This window comes from Macrotis lagotis, chromosome 7, assembly GCF_037893015.1.
Source record: "Macrotis lagotis isolate mMagLag1 chromosome 7, bilby.v1.9.chrom.fasta, whole genome shotgun sequence".
NCBI classification, from domain to species: Eukaryota; Metazoa; Chordata; class Mammalia; order Peramelemorphia; family Peramelidae; genus Macrotis; species Macrotis lagotis.
Genome location: NC_133664.1, coordinates 55,712,033 through 55,729,548, shown reverse-complemented (window position 1 = coordinate 55,729,548; position 17,516 = coordinate 55,712,033). Strand labels below are relative to the sequence as shown.

The following is a 17,516-nucleotide window of genomic DNA, read 5'->3' as shown; positions in this document are numbered from 1 at the left end:
GCTTGCTCCGCCTCCTCTGGCCGCGGAAGCCCCGCCCCGACTCCGCCCACCCTGGCCACGCCCCTCGGCTGCTGTCTCATCTCCTACAGCTTCCCAGGGAGGTGAGTCCTGCTCAGGCTTCAGAATGTGGGGGTCTCCCCGCCCCTAAGGGACCCTCGAGGGGGCCTCTGAGCAAGCTTGCTCCTCTCTCCTCCCACCTCCCCTTAAAAAAACAGTGGCATCAATTTTGGTTCGAGATCTTCAATTTTTGAGAAATTGCCATTTTTCAGTGAATTAGTGTTTATTTCTTCTCCGTTCCCAGCCCTTCCCCAGAGGGGAGTTAACAAGCATTTATTAATTTATATACCAGACCAGCCCGAAATGCAAAAAGGTGGAGATGCAAGAATTCCAGCAATGTGCAAAGGAGAGAAAAGGAGTGTTTTGTGCAAAGATCAGCCAGGAGGCCCCAGGATTGGAGAGTAAATTATAAGAAGCCTGAAAAGGTAGAAAGGGAGCAGGCAGGGTCAAGCAAAACACAACCCTAGCTTGTACACCTCTAAAAAAATATGTATTTCCTTCTATATCTTGAATCTAACCCTTTTCTGTCAGGAGATGGATGTTCTAGGTCATCAGTCTAATGAATGGTTTGAGGCCTTTATAGTTCCTGCAAACCCAATTTAGAACCCAAGACTTTAAATCCCAGAATGGAGGAACATGTTGGGGAAAAGTCACTGACTCTGGACCTGGAGGTCCCCACATGGGTTTACACCTCACTTCTGTGGCTTTGTGACCTTGGACAAGTCAGCTTCCCAGACCTCACATTTCTCAACTGAATATTGATAGGCCTGAACTCCTTCCTTCTAAGATTTCCTCTATAGAGCTTCTATAGTCTTGTGGATAGGGGAAAAGATGATCCATCCCTGTGATGTCATCTATGTTGAAATTCCTTCTGCAGATACTGATGCCACATGTTTGCAATTTATCATTCTTAGGTAGTTTGGGTCACTGAGAGGTGTGGTTAGGTCATGATAGGAAAATGTTGGGGAAAAATCACTGACTCCAGACCTGGAGGTCCCCACATGGGTTTGCATCTCCCACCTTGGACAAATCAACTTCCCAGACCTTACATTTCTCACCTGAATATTGATAGAACTGAACTGGACTAGATATCCTTCTAAGGTTTCCTCTATAGAGGTTCTGTAGTCTTGTGGATAGGGGAAAAGATGATCCATCCCTGTGTTGTCATCTATGTTGAAATTCCTTCTGCAGATATTGATGCCACATGTTTGCAATTTATCATTCTAAGTAGTTTGGGTCACTGAGAGGTGTGGTTAGGTCATGATCACACGGGGACGTGTGTCAGAGATAGGATTTGAACCTGGGTCTTCTCTTTTTGTCCATACATTTCATCTTCAAGTTAAAATTGAACTGAACACAAGCAAAAACTTTCTGAAGGTTTGTACTTAGTTTTCACATTGCCAGTTATCAAACTTTCGTAGAGTAAGCATATTGGTTTTCTAATTATCTTTCAAAAAAAAGCATTTATTAACTTCCTTCTATGTGTTGATCACTATATTGATATAAGGATAAAAGAGCACAGTAATCCCTACCTTTCACATTAGTTTCTGAAATGTTTAGTTTTGATATTAGCCTAAATTACTTAGGATTATAACTGAATTTAATCACCATCTTGTACAACCTCTTCATTTTATATATGAGGAAACAGGTAAAAGATTCTTATTTTTTTTCTCCCCAATTACAAGCCATTATAGTTTAGCTTTGTTTTAGTCTAACCATATCCCTCTCCTACTCCAGAAACTCAGGTGACTCCCTAGGAGTCTTGGAATAAGATTTCTCTGACTTTTAAAGGTCTTCATTATGTGGTCTTAGCCTATCTGTATACATTTACTCTCTTTCTGAATTTTAGTCTTCTGTTTTTTTCACACGCTGAGACCCCTTTCTCCGTCTCCATATCTTTGCATTGACTCTTATGAACAAACTTTACTTTTACCTCTTAGAATTCCTTGATTTCTTCAAGATTCATCTCAAGCTCCATCTTCTAAATGAAACTGCTGGTGCTCTCCCCATTAAACCACCTTGAATTTATGTCGTATATGATTCTTTTTGTATGTATTGTTTTTCCTTGAGAGCAGGAACTGTTTCATTTTTGACTTTGTATAATCAGGGCCAGCACAATTCTGGTATATTGTAGATACTTTATAAATGCTTGTTGATTGATTGGTTTATTGTTTGTTGCAGTGGGAATGTGGGTTAGTTGCCCTCTTGTTGGTTCTTCTCATAAATGTGTGGACTTTTGGCACATCATTTAACCTCTAAAAGCCCATTTTTTTTTTATCCAATAAGATAAAGAGGTTTGAATGAGTCGTTCCCAATATCTCTCCCATCACCAAAAATTATATGAGCCATGGGAGAGACAGGCATGGGAGAGACAGCTGTCATAGTTAGGGGAAATCCAGTAGAAAATGATCCCCAAAGGGAACTCTTGAATGCCTAGGACGTAGGGAATAGTGATGCTTAATAAATGCTGATTGATTCATCTGGATTTCAGTCTTGGCTTTGACACTAACCTGTGGCCAACCAGCATAAATTTTACTTCTTGGAAAAGGAGGATTTTAAGACTGTGCTATCTCCTGGAGAGGATTGTAGTAATTGAAGTAAGGGAGTGTTTATCGAGCTCTATAAATATCAGCAGCAGTTATTCAATATCAACTGTTAACATCTTCGAAGATTCCTTTTTCAGACCTTTTGTTACTTCCCTTTGTTTTCAAATGACAAAAATTAGCTTTATTGCTCAAGTAGAAGCATCTGTTTACTTTGTCTTTTTTCTGGTGAACTTTTGAACAACTGTTCCTTTCCTGGAAGCAGCATTGTTTAAGCTAAGCTGTCTTTCATTTAATTCTCAGGCCTTTCAACAAACATATTAACTCTTCTTAAATGCAAGGCATTATACTAGAAGTACTTGATGACTATTTTGTTGACTTTCAATCTTAGAACAAAGTAAGGAAAGAAAAACAATTTTTAGGCTAAATTTTGCTTGAATTGTTTAATTGCTAAACAAAGTTTATAAAAGAAAGGTTCCCGGTTAAGTTGCATAAGTAAACTTATCACTCAGTTTTTTTTTAAATCTGTAGTAGGAGAGTGCATGGTTTTCTCATGCATCAGGATATTCCACATAAATCCTTAGTATACTTGATATCGTGGAAGAAGCACTGGATTTGGAGTTAGAAGACATGAATTCAAATGACCCTTCTCTTGCCACCAGTGTAACTAGGGGCATGTCATTCATCTCTCAGGGCCTTGGCTTTCTCATTCTCATAAATAATCTCTAAATACCATCCCACTTCTAGATTCTATGCTTATGATCAAATTCTAGCAGACCATGCTTCTCATTCCTCCTGCCTGCCCTGCATTGTAAGAAGTGTCCCCCCATGTTGCCTTTCTCACATGTATCAGATGTCTAGCAATCAATTTGTTTTTCTATCTTCAGGACTTAGCACTATTCTTTGGCTATAGAAGGCGTTTAATAAATGCTTGCAGATTTGAATTGAATGGTAATGCAGAGTAACTAAGTAATGGGCATGTTAATGTTCTAGTCACTTCATACTACTGGCAGGCCACCTGGTTAGGATCAGGAAGAAGTACACAGGAGGAGAAAGAGGGACATGGACTAGTCCACATTTTCCTACAGGGTGAAGTGTCTCTAGCCACAGTGAAGTGTCTTACCTTTTTTTCCCCCATTCCTATAGATGTGGTTCCATCTGCCTAATTTTCTAGACAGAGCACAAGGCAGGCTCATGGATATGTTTCCTTCATCTCGAGGATTTGCCATTCACTGGGCAATCAGAAGGGAAGATAGTAGCCTGAGCAATGTCTTATACTTGGGGTTAGCTCTGACTCCAGAATGACACATCCTTGTTGTCAGTGCCCTTCCTATAAGATGATACCTAGAAATTACTGCAGGATTCCAAATCTACTCCAGCTAGGACTCAGGACATAAGCACCCCCCCCTCCTGGATTCCAGGCTTGATAAGGCAGCCCAAGAGGGTATCAACCCTTGATGCTTGTTCACATTGCGTTTGCCCCTTCTGAAGCCAGGTCTTACCCACTCTCTACTTGTGCATTTAATTTATTTGAATCCTAAGTAGAACTTGATAGTTTTCCTTATTCATTGGCTTAAATGGCATCTTAGTGAATGTTTCCTCACCATTCTAGCCTGTTGAGAAATTTTTTGGATCCTGACTCCTAACCAAGCTAGCATCCAAGGTGTTGGTACCCTCTTATGTAAGCACCATGTTAGAGAGTTATTCTGCATGTCTTTATATCTTCATCTATATTGCACCTAAAGATATTGAAAAGAATTCTATAGAACTCAAAACAGAATTCTGTTCAGCTATCCTTCAGTCATTAAGTATCATTCTTCGGATCCAAGAATTTAGGCAATTTTGAATCAATTTTAATTTCAAGTTCACATTTCTCAGTGTTAATGATTCTATTGTCAGAGACTTTGGCACCTCCTTTGCTGAATCTAGGTAAGCTGCACCCCCTTTGTTTTTATTTGCATTTTTGTCTCTCTGATCTGTTTCTTTAGTTATCTTAGAAAAGGACATGAAGTTATATTGGCATGATTTATTCTTGTACTTTTTCTCTCTTTTTTTGGGAATGTTATTTTATTTTTTTCCAATTACATACAAAGATAGTTTTCAACATTCTTCTTTTTGCAAGCTTTTTTGCCATACTCCCTTACCTCCCCTTTTCCTATGATAATGAGTAGTCTGATATAGGTTATGTATATGATTTATTCTTGATCAGCCCATGCTGACTCAGTGCAATCAATAGTTCCTTCATAGCATTTAGCTAAATATTGAAGTCAGGATTTATGGTTTAAAGAATCCAGCTTCCTTTTTTTTTTAAATATGGGCTATATTTTTGCATCTCCAGTCCGGTGACATCTTTTTCATTTTCCACTATTTTTCACAAATTATTATCATCAATAGTTCAGTAAACACACTCAAGTTCTTTTAATATTCTGGGGTACAGGGTATGTGTGTCTTCTAATCTTGTAGCTAGGTACTCGTTACTATATCTTTACTTGCTTTCTTCTCTGGAAGTCCCCTGTACTGCTAAAAAGCAGTGATCCAGTTGTAAAAAAAATAAGGTCTAACAAATTTAGAGTCTGAAGCAAAGTAAAAGTAATTTTGCCTTCTTTCCATTGACCATTATTTCCCCATCCACCTCAAATACTGAGTCCATTTTTCTTTAATATTAACTGTAATATAGTAATATAGCCTATTCAGGGCTAGGTCATGCACCTTTGTTATCTACCTGGTAGATTGGCTTTCTTCTGTTTGCACCAAGAAGTTTTTGGCTCGCCCAGTGGTATAACTCATCTCAATTGATAGGCTAAAATGAAGTTAAGGGTCATTGATGGGCCTCAGACCCATCTGTGAATTAAGGGGGTGTCTACCCCAAGCATATAAAAACTTCTACCCAGCAGAATGGGTAGATGGGAACAATTTTTTTTCCAATGGTCATGAAGAAAGTGCTGTGGAACATTTAAAACTTGGTCAGACATTGAAGTTGCCACAATGTCATCCATTGCCTCCCAAGCATTGCCAGTTACCTTGACTTTTGTCTTGCCCCCTGGACTTTGATGACTCTGGAAAAGAGGGTGAAGCTGATGACTTTGCACACTCTACTTCACTTAAATCCAGGTCATACATGAGTCAAGACATCATCTCATGATGCCATTGGTCCCCTTCAAAAATGAAGGACAAACAACAACGGTAATAAAGCTAAAAATGGGCATACCCCCCCCCACACCTTGCCCCCACTACTTGTTTTGTTTTTCTTGCCTTCTTAATGGGTGGTGAGTCAGGAGGGAGAGAATTAGGTACTGAAAATAAAATAATACTGAATGTGAAAAAGTTCTTTTTTCTACTTTTAAAAAATTATTTTTCCCATTTACATGTAAAACAGTTTTAATCTATTTTTAATATGTAAAACACATTTTCATATTAGTTATGTTGTAAAAGAAAATAGAGACAAGAGACTTCAAGAAAAATAAAGTAAAACAATGGTAGATGTCATTCTATATTCAGATTCCATGAGTTTTAAATTGTAACAATTTCTAGAAAGAAAAAAGCGCTTTTAATACAGACTTTCTACTATCCTTAGCATTTCTTACAAGTCTCAGCATGACCCAGTCTTTAGTCTTAGTTATTGTTTGCTCATGTTTCTCAAAGAGGTCCATGGCATCCTGGAAGCAATTCTGTGACATACAAGTGAATTGGATTTGCATGAGGGGATGCTGTGCTAAGTCATCTTTCTCTTCCTCCTTCTCTCTTCCAAAGCCATCTGGGTCTAGATGCCAGATATGGATCAGGATGACTGGAGATGGCCCACAGCACTTGATTCATGACCATTGGAAAAAATTGTTCTCATCTATCCATTCTGCTGGGTAGAAGTCTATAAGCTCGGGGTAGACACCCCCCTAATTCACAGTTTTTAAGTTAAGGTCTTTAACAGGTCTCAGTGTTACTGAGGCAATGCCCATTCAGTGATTAGGGCTAAGCAAGAAAGAAATGAAGCAAAGAATGGGCTCTAATACCTAGTCCTCAAAAAAGTCAATCTGGGAAAGTAAAACTTTCAAGGTTTCTGGTCAATATAGAAAAAAATTGCTATTTACATTCACTCTAAGCCACTCTGAGTCCAAATTATGACCAAGTGAAGTTTGACTTGGGACTTAGTGTTATTCAGTCTATGAGAGCCAGAGTGATTTGGGGCTGATAAACCCCAAGATATCTTGCCATGTTTCAGCTATCCTTTTGTATTTCTACCCTATCACTTGACTTTATTTCCATCTTTTGTATATGTCTTTTAAAACTTTTAAGTTGTGGGGGGTGGGGGAGGGAAGTAAGATTAGGGGAAAACTCAAAATAAATAAAATCTTTTAAAAAATAAATAAATGTGGAACTAAAATTAGCTTACAAAAAGATAAATGTTGAAAACTATCTTTGCATGTAATTGGAAAAAATAAAATAAAATAAATTATTAAAAACCTCAAGTTGATACTCTTGGATTTTTTTTTTCATTTGTAGGTGAATTTTAGTTATCTGAGAAACTGAGTTGCAAAGAAGTAAAATAACTAACCTCAAGTTACTCATCTGATAAAGGACAGTCAAACTTTTCACTTGGTTCCTCCAATCTAAGACCAAGATTTTTATCATTATACTATGCAATGTACCTACATTGGACAGTTGATCTCTTTGGATAACTCACTTTCTGAAGAAACCCTTTCTTTCCCTCTCTTCCCTTCTATCTGTATTATTTTTGAATGCAATACATCTTTTGTGAGCTGTAAAATACTGATCATGGAAGTCTACATATCCTTTCTTTCAACTTTTTGGGTTAAAAAGAAGAGCAAAATCTCTCCCTGAATATAGGGTGTACTTCTGACTGTAATTGGTTTTCTCCTTTCTTCTGTAACAATCTCTCAGATAGTGTGATCACTTCCTCCCAATGTTTCTGACATTTCTAATTAAGCCATAATTATTCTTGCTGAATTTGGGTTCATAATGGTGGTTCTTATTGCTTCCTCTACCTCTTAAAGAATACAATTATTTGTTGCTTTGCTTTTTTAGCAAGAGAGATGGCTCCAGCAGGTATCTGGACAGTTGGATCTCCCCTGTCAATAGGATTAATTCTTTGGTCTGTTTCGGAGACTCATCATCCATTTTCTCTTTCTGGCTATGTGGTCAATAATGACTGTCAGCATTGTAACATTTAGACTTCTCCTTGCTCCTTAAAAAGACTTTTCTCAGTGTGTTTCTTCCTTTTGTTTCACTGATTTCTATAGAAAATTCTATTTTCTTGGTATACAGTGCTGTTTTACTACTCCTTTGCCTTATTTCAATCATGAGTCCAGATCTTACCAAGTCTAAGCGACAACTGTGAGGTCACTGTTAGTTTTAAGTGTTAAGTTAGTGTTAAGATTGCCATTTCATTGTGTGTATTTGTACTCTGCATTTTTGTATAGGCATCTAAAGTCATGAGTATAATTGATGATGGAGAAGAATATTTTAGGGCAGTTTAGTCTAGGTTCAAGAATGTGAATGTATTCATTTAAAAGACTGACTCTTGACCTAAAAGTATTTAGGGACAAAAACAGGTTTATTCTATTAAGATAACAAAGTAAGGGGATTAAACAGTAATGGAGATTTAGCAAAGTAAAGAGTAAGGACAGTTACAGGAGTATTGCAGCTGGGCTGATCAGCAGCAGCCAGTGAAGTAGGGGAAATGTTAAGAGAAATGTGTGCTATAATCTGCACTGCTTAATGCAGAGGGGTAAGATTAATTATAGAACATATTTCTCTTTACATACAAATACAAAGTGCTAGATAGGGGCTATACCTAGTAGAAAGCAGAGCACATTCATCATAATAACCTTATCTTGTAACCTTTTAACATGTAGTTTCTGTTATAAAAGTTTTCCAGTAAATCTTTTATAATGTGTCCTTCCAATCCCTGTCCCCTTTGGGAACATATTTTATAATGAAGGACTTTGGATAAATAGTATTTCTTTTTATAGAAATTTTCTTTATTACCAACTTTGCTGGTATTCCTTATCTCAAAAGTTCTAAGTCAAAATGGATCATAGACATTGTTTTAAAAAAAAGAAAAAAAAGCAGTATTATCTTTTGGGAAATTATAAAAAAGAACCTGAAACAGATCTGATCTTCCTCAGTATGGTGACTCTTTTATTAGAAGTGCCATTCTCCAATGATCTTAGACTTTGTTCTCTTCTGGTCAGCCACCATTTAGAAATGGCTTATTTTGAGAACTTTTATCTAATATTTTCTACAATCTTTAAAAAATTACATTGTATAAGACATTGTATTCTTTTTATTCAACACTAAAACAGTAGAGAAATTTATATTCCTTTTGTGTTTATATTTTCTTGTACTCAATTCCTAAATGTAGAACCTAAAATGTAAATTTACAAATGGGGGATTATTTTATTTTATTAATTTTGTAATTCAACATGTTGTGGATGCTGAATAAATGCTTGCTAATTGATGATGAGTATTTCCATCCTTATTCTATGGTTTGATTATCTTAATCTATCACATTTCCCAACCTCTACTTTTGAACATAAGATGAAGACATGAACTCTGAGGTGTATGTCAGTGACATTTGAAAGAAGTCAATGCATACAAAATGAGATGATTCATCTTTCTAGTTTTAAGGGAAATTAAACAATGAAGAAGGAAGATGGTTTCAGTAAAAGTAATAAATATGTATGAAATAGAGGAAAAGAAAACCCTGGGTGATTTGATATTTTTTTAATGACATTCAAAATCTTGGAAGTAGTCCTAAAAGTAAATAGGACTTCTCTTCAAAAGAATATCAAAAGTCCAGCCAGGGTGTCAACTTTGAGTTCTTTCCATGAAGTACCTAATCATACTAAGCAAAACTGATCCAAGTTGTTATTTTTGGTCAAAAAAGTGAGCTTCACATTTATCACTCATCACTAATTCCTTTATTAGGAACTCTAAAGTTGTCTCCAGGCCTCACTAATATATTTGCCAACTTGGGCCTCAACCAAACCACTTTGTAATTACATATATTTATACGTGTTTTTGCTCTTTTACCAGACCAGAACTTTGTGAGATATTTTTTTCAAGGTGTGACCAGATGGTACTTTTGGATCTTTGGTTTTGTTTAATTTTTAAACACTGGAACAAAGCTTCTTATTCTCCTCCCTTTTGCATTTGCCTATGATTTTTGCAACATTTTCCTTCTATGCTAAATTTTCCTTGGTTAGATTCCCATCCTTAGATTTAGGATGAACAGAAAACCCCTCAGCATTTAAATGATTTGGAATTTTGTTCTGTGAAGTACATTGTGGTTGTCAAATTATCCAGTTTTTGCAAGCTTAGGTAATAAAAACAGTAATATTTTATATTTATACAGTGATTTATAGATTGCCTTAAGATTAGTTTTTGTGAACCTAGCCCAGGAGCACCTAACTGTGCATTTACTGATGAATGATATGAATTTCATTGGATGTATTTTGTTTTGTTTTTTAAAGTTTTCTGAATAGATAACTAGTTTTATTTCACTTAGAACTCCCTACCTCATTATCTTTTTTTGGAATGCTTTTGCCAAGGTTCTCACAAATCTATCTTTTAATATCATTTGACAGTTGGTATTGATAACTTAGTTTGTTTTCCACATTTAGTTACTCTTAATGAATTTGTTGCCTTTTGTGTATAATGTTTCATTGTGTGATTTTTTTTTGGTAGTGGATATAATTTATCAAGTGATAGTTTCTCCCCAAAAGCTATTACAATACAAAACCAAAAATAGAATTGCATTCACAAAAAAGAATAACAGCATGTGAGGTTTACATCTCATGTAGTGAGACAAAATTGCTTTCCATGTATCAGCTTTGTGGTCATCATGATTACTGTGTGAGGTAGGGCAAGCTATTAACCTTACTTTTTACACTGGGGAAATTGAGGCTCAGAGTTTAAGCAACTTACCTAAGATCACACAATAAATTCAATGTAAATGGAAGACCTGGAAGTTGAACTAATTCTTTATGTCCCATTCTATTTCCGTGACCACCACATTGCCCATCAATTAACTATTTCAAATCACTAGAGAGATTTTAGAAGAGATTTATTTGAATGAACCAGAGTTAAGTGGGCGAAGTCTATTGATGAGGGAATAAATAATGTGAAATAGGAAAATGGAGGTAAAGCAAAAAATGGATAGATTTTGGAGCTGAAAAAGCCTTGAAATTGAATAGAATTATATAAAATCAGATGTTATAATTAGGATTCTATTATTAATAATAATGGTAATAATTCATGTGGATTGCATTGATTTTTTTTTCTTCTGAGCATACATTGAACTTAATTTTTGATTTTCTTGGTCCAGATTTTATAAAGTATTATTCTTGTCATACTTTAAGGAGAATAACCTTAGAGGCAGTGTGGTATAGTGGAAAGAATGTTGGATTTAAGAATTAGAAGACACACTTACTATGTCTAATTAATTCTCTGCTCTTCACATGAATTTTGTTATTATTTTTTCCAGTTCTATGAAGTAATCCTTTAGTAGTTTGATTGTATAGCACTGAAAATGTAAATTGATTTAGGTGATACTGTCATTTTATTATGCTTAACCTACCCAGGGATAATTCATATTTTTAATTATTTAGATTTGTCTTCATTTGTATGGAGGGTTTTGTAGAACTTATGTGTATTTTGGCCTGTAGACTCCCAAATATCATGTATTATATGTGTTTATTTTAATAAAATTACCTTTCTATCTTTTCTTGCTAGTTTTTATTGATAATTTAAAAGAAATGCTGCATTGTGAGTCATAAAAATATATTTAATATTTATGCATTTTATCTAGGTTTCAATACACTAATACATGATGAATTTTTATAAAAGTGCTGGGCACAATTGAGAATATGTAGACTCATTTCTATTCTCATTCAGTATTCTCAAGAAGTCTAAAGTAATAATGAGAAACCTAGAGAAGAGAAGGCATGTAGGAAAGTGGATTTGGGACTAATCCAAAGTAGATTTGTATTTGTAGGTGATATAAAAGGGTGATAATTTAATTTCATTTTACCACAAACATTTTATTATTCACAGTAACATTAATTTGGAAAAATATTCCTTAAGAATATCTTATTAAGAGCGAGATGAGCAGAACCAGAAGAACACTATACACTCTAACAGCAACATGGGATTGATGAGCAGTCTTGATGAACTTGCTCATTCCATTAGTGCAATTAATAATCAGGGACAATTTTAGGGTATCTGTGATGGAGAATGCCATCTGTATCCAAAGAAAGGATTGTGGAGTTTAAATAAAGACCAAAGAATATTACCTTTAATTTAAAAAAAGTTATATTATTTTGTAACTTTTCTATCTCTTATATTTTATTTTTTTCCTCAAGGACATGATTTCTCAACATATTCAATTTTAATCAATTTATACCATGGAACTAATGTAAAGACTATCAGACTGCCTTCTGTGGGGGGGTGGGAAGCGAGATTGGGGAAAATTATAAAATTCAAAAAGCAATAAAACAAGAATATCTTATTAAACTATCTATAATAATCTAAAAATGTTTTAAATCATTATTGATCAGAGAAATCCAAATTAAAACAACTCTGAGTTACCACTTCACACTATCAGAATGGCTAATATGACAAAAAAAGGAAAATGTTGAATGTTAGAGGGGATGTGTGAAAATTGGGACACTGATGCCTCAGTGGAGTTGTGAACTGATCCAGCTATTCTGGAGAGCAATAACTATGCTCAGAGGACTATAAAACTATTCATACATTTTGATCTAGCAGTATGACTGAATCTATATCCCCAAGACATCCAAAAAAAGGGGGAGAAGGACCTATTTGAACAGAAATATTTATAGGAGCTCTTATTCGTAACTAAGAATTGGAATTTGAGGGGAGAGAGGCTCATCAATTGGGGAATGGCTAAACAAGCTGTGGTATATGATTGTAATGGAATATTATTGTATTATGAGGAATGACAAGAAGGATGATCTCAGAAAAACCTGAAAAACGAAAGCAAAGTGAACAGAGCCAAAAACACATTGTACCCAGTAACTGCAGAATTATAGGGTAAAGACTGTGAACGATTTAGCTAGTTCTAGCAAATACAATGATCCCAGTCAATCCCAAAAGACTAATGGTGAAGCATACTATCAGCCTCCAGAGAAAGAATACAGAATGGGGGCAGCTAGGTGGCGTAGTGGATAAAGCACTGCAGTCAGGAGTACCTGGGTTCAAATTTACTCTCAGACACTTAATAATGACCTAGCTGTGTGGCCTTGGGCAAGCCACTTAACCCCATTTGCCTTGCAAAAGCCTTAAAAAAAAGGATACAGAATGAAGCATATTATTTTCAACTTTTTTTCCCTTTTATTTGAGACTTTTTGTACAAAATGATTATTATGGGAATGTTTTATAACATTACACATATAATCTATATCTGATTACATACTGTCTCAGGGAGGGGGAGGGGCGAGAGTAAGGAAGGGATAGAATTTGGAGGTCAAGACTTTAAAAAATTTAAAAACTATCAATGCTCAATTTTTTTCTAGATATTTTTCTTTTCTAGAAGAGGAGGGAAAAAATGAAATCTTTGACCCTTAAATAGTCAGATTTTTCTTTAGATCATCCTTAGTGGAAATTCTAGTGTTTTTAATACAAATACAGACTAGTTCATTAGTTCCAGTCTTCTTATGTGAAGTATTTTCAAGGTCTGTGCAATGAAAACCTAATTTTAACTTAATTTTTCTTTTTTTTTTGTCTGTTACTTATTTAATAAAACATTTTTTTTTTTTTGTAAATTATACTGCCCCTTTTACTTAAGTGAGAATCTGTCAAACTTCCTTAGACACACAAGGAAGATTTGCATTTGTATCCTTTAAAATGCTATTGGAGCTTAGACAGTCCCTGGTTCTTTATATTTCTTAACAAAGGTTTACCGTAAGATAATCATTTGAAGCCGAACTATACAATGGCTCTATTATGTAGTTTAATTATTACTAATTAATCTTTGTTCACTTGAACTTTCTTGAAGATTGGATGGAAGCTAATAATATAGGGAAACACTTTTTCTGGTTTAGCTTAAGTTTCAGAATGTGTTTAGTTTATTGGGATATATTTAAACCTATTTAGTTTGAGGTGCTTTTCCTAGATTGATTCTTTTAGGTCTGAGTAATATTTCTCTTGGGGAGAAGTTGACTTTGGTACCTTCCCTTGAGTTAATAAGTCCAGTTTGATTCTTCCCCCCAACCACGACTGTTGAACACAAATGAATGTAACTGTTGCTCTCAGAAGAGCTGCTCCTCCCAAGGTAGGAGAGGAAAGGTTCCCAGGGAAGCAGGCCAGTGAGTTCTGGCCACCCTCAATGGAAACTTGAAATGTAAATTTTTCATAAACATGTTGACATAGATGATGGTTGTCTTACTAAACCAATATCAATTATACCATGCACCAGGTAAATGAGGAGTTCAGAAGAGTGTTGTGGACACCTCTGGACACTCACCATCTTTTATATTTACAACATTGTTTTTATGGGAAAATGAAACATTAGAACATGTCAAAAATAAAAAAAAAATTAATTCAGGGCTTAGTACAAGATCTCTAGTTTCCCACTGATCTCATCAGTTCCTTGTGAGTTTAGCTGTCATCCCTACAGAGGATTACCAGTCTTATTGGAAAAAATGTTTTCCCCACTAGAAATCAATTTTTAATATATTCTTGGTTTCTTCTAAAAATTGATCTAAGTCACAAGTATAACCTAAATTTTGATAATGTAAAATAAAATACTATGCCATGAAATACCAGGTTTAGTCTTGATTCCTGGTAGATAAATTAAACTTTTCATAATCTTGATTTTTATTTTTAAGGTAAAGTTCTTCTCAATTTTTTTTCAGGACTATTCACTGTGACATATTGGTCCCTGTTTTAGGTGTAGTCCCTTAATTTTAAATGTCTTATTTTATTAATCAGTTATTCTCAGCTAACAAGGACTTTTTAATACTTCACTAACTTTTAACAAAAATCTCAGTTTTCTTTTTCTTGCAATATAGTGCATGAAATACATGCATATTGTTTATACATATGCACAGATATATTCATTTATGTATGCCCACATGTATGTTTATAGAAGTAAATTCCTTTATAGTTTTTCTTGCTTAATATCATTTTCTGATACTTAGGTAATTTTTTGTAATTTAAAACATTGCATATACAAGAATGGTCTGTTGGACTTCCATTGATGGTGACTCCACCAATGTTTCTAGCCTTGCCTCAGTTTGTTTCCATATGTTTAAGGACAAGGGGAAAGGGAATAGGAGAGGTGCAAAATCAAATCAAGATCTCAGTTTGCTAGTTGAGGAACATGCTCGTCAGTGACCCAACCTTGAGAGAGTCCAGAACCATTTGGTTTCCCCTCAAATTGGACTTAGGGTGTCTGACTCAGGGCTGGCCCAAATCCTCAGGGTACCTTCCAGGAGACTCATTCTGTACCCCTTCCATGGAGTTCATCCCTGGCAACTGAACAACTCATTCCCTGTTGTGTTTCCTGCCAAGAAGCCTCCCAGGGCCCAGCAGAGACACAACTAAGAGCAGGAGCTTTTGGGGCAATTACTAGTTCATTTTCCTAGAGATTTACTGGAAAGATTGATGGAACTTTGATCCTCACTCTCACAAAGTCACATATAAATTTGTGTCTCCACTGCTTTTGCTAACAGCTTGGTAATGTATGGCCCCATGCCCTTCCTCATAGTTTGACGTCTCCTCTATGCTGTTCCTCCAACTCTGGCCTATATTCTCTTATTTATATTTTGCTAAGTCCTGACTTTTTATTGCTCTTTAAAGTATATATAAAAGCGTCAGAGTTTCAGCATCTTCAATCATCGTTTTCTCATTTGAACAAGTTTTTCCCCTTGTTAGTATTTTTGATCGGTGATCACCTGTAAGAAGACACATTCCATTCTTTTATCTTTAAAGTTTCCAATTTGATTTCACTGGTCTTCCCTTTCCCTTTGTGCATCTTACATTACAGCTGGGAGCCACCATTGGTTTTGGTCACTCATCCTATCACTTTGTATTTTGTAGAGACCACCTCCCATACCTGTAATTAACCCCCCCCCCCCATTCCTTATCTCTTTATAGTGGACTCTTTCTTTGAGCATTCCTCAGTAAATGTGGTGGATTCCCCCTCCCAGAAATGTTTCCTTTATTAAATCTAATATGCTATTCTTTGGCTATGTATTTCCTATCTTGTGTTATAGTTACTTGTGTACACGTCACCCAACTCCGACCTCTCAACATACACTTTAGATGAGAAACTCCTTGAAGACAGGGTTTTGTGGCCTTTCATCTCTGTTCTGCTGCACCCCCACCATGAAGCCTCTCTCCACCAGGCTCATTACCATGTTGCAGTATGAAGCCTTGACGGAGGCCATCTGGCTCAGGGTCCTCTCCCCTCTGCTTAGAGGACTGGCATTCCAGTCTCACTGGCTGCCCTGCCTGGGCCCAACTCGACGGAACAAGATGGCACCCTGGCCAACAGGCCTCCCCTTCCCTGCCTCCTTTGTGCCTTGTCTCCCCTCCTTAAGTTGTAAGCTCTTTGGCTTTCTTTTCAGTAATTGTATCCCTGGAGCTTAGCCCAGTGCCTCTCTTAATAAAGTTGCTGCTTAATAAATGTTGTTCACTTGTTTTCAGTCATGTCTGACTTTACATGACCCTATTTGGTGGGTTTTTTTGGTAAAAATATTGAAGTGGTTCACAGTTTCCTTCTTTAGCTCATTTTACAAAGGAAGAAACAGAGGCAAAGAGGATTAAGCATTTTGCCCAGGGTCACAATATCTGAGGCCAGATTTGAACTCAGGTGGATGAGTGTTCCTAATTTCAGGACTTGAACTTCATCTTTCCATCCGGCTTCCTCACTGCCCAATAAATGATAATTGGAGTGGATGTGTCCTTATTTTTCTAAGACATAAAAATTGAATTGAATTTTAGAATTATGCAAGCTTGTTACTTTCTTTTGTATCTGAAATCCATATTAACTAAAACAGTTATAAATGGAATTAGACTTTGGATATATTAGGGATCATTTGTTCTAGAATGGGAGGTGAGTAAGTAGAGGACCAGAGAGGAGGAGTGCTTACCCCGGATCCCAGCTGTCTTAGGGGCACCCATTGTAGGCTCTTCTGCAGAGCAGAGATCACAGACTTCAGAGCTCTTAGTGCAGGCAAAGTAGCCCACGTAGGCTGGGGTGGAGGAGGGTCCAGGGCCCCCAGGTGGCTTCTGCACCTTCTACCAAGGGAGTGACAGATCATCAGAGACTACAGGGTTAGAGCTGATAAGTGATCACATTCCCACTGCTGAGCCCCTAAAGTAATATTAGAAAGATCATGGAAAATGGGAAAGGACAGATCTGCTTCTCAAAAAGAAAAAGGGATTTTATATCAGGCTCATGAAGTTTTTCATATTTTGAAAGAGTCAGCAAATCTTGAAATGCATATCTTTGATTATTTTTGGTTTGATGTTTAATCAAGCTGTATTTTAAAGGAAATTAAATCTGTGCATTTGGTGCTTTTGTAATAACCCTGTAAAAGAACTTATTGATATCTACCCAGATATCTATCTACTTAGTAACAGTTTTAAAAGAAACAAGAATGATGCTTTACTAATCCTGATAGGAAAGTTTCATCAATGATTTGAACTTCAGAGTCTTTGAAGCATTGATGTGATCTTTGGAACTTCCATTTCTCATCAAAGTTATACTGTATTTATAGAATTACCACCATTGTTTATTTTTAGCAGTCATTTGTATTCGTTTCACACTAGATGTCAGTGTTAGCATACCTGGGCAGCTCTTACAGGTGTGATTATGATGAGGTCATCATAATGTTACTCCTGAATATGAGAAGCAGGAGTGCTTTGTAA

The 17,516-nt window shown here is 36.1% G+C and overlaps 1 protein-coding gene across 4 annotated transcripts in view; it reads left to right on the top strand.

The window, feature by feature from the left end:
• The window catches only part of TRDMT1 (tRNA aspartic acid methyltransferase 1), a 62,329-nt gene that overhangs the window by 19,190 nt on the left and 25,623 nt on the right, over positions 1-17,516 (top strand). The window contains exon 1 of one of the 4 annotated variants that reach the window (XM_074192933.1): positions 12-101. The exons of the other annotated variants lie outside the window; for them this stretch is intronic. The gene's annotated coding sequence lies outside the window, so the exon portion shown is untranslated. Of the gene's footprint in view, positions 1-11; positions 102-17,516 lie in introns of those variants that run through there. 4 annotated transcript variants of the gene reach the window in all.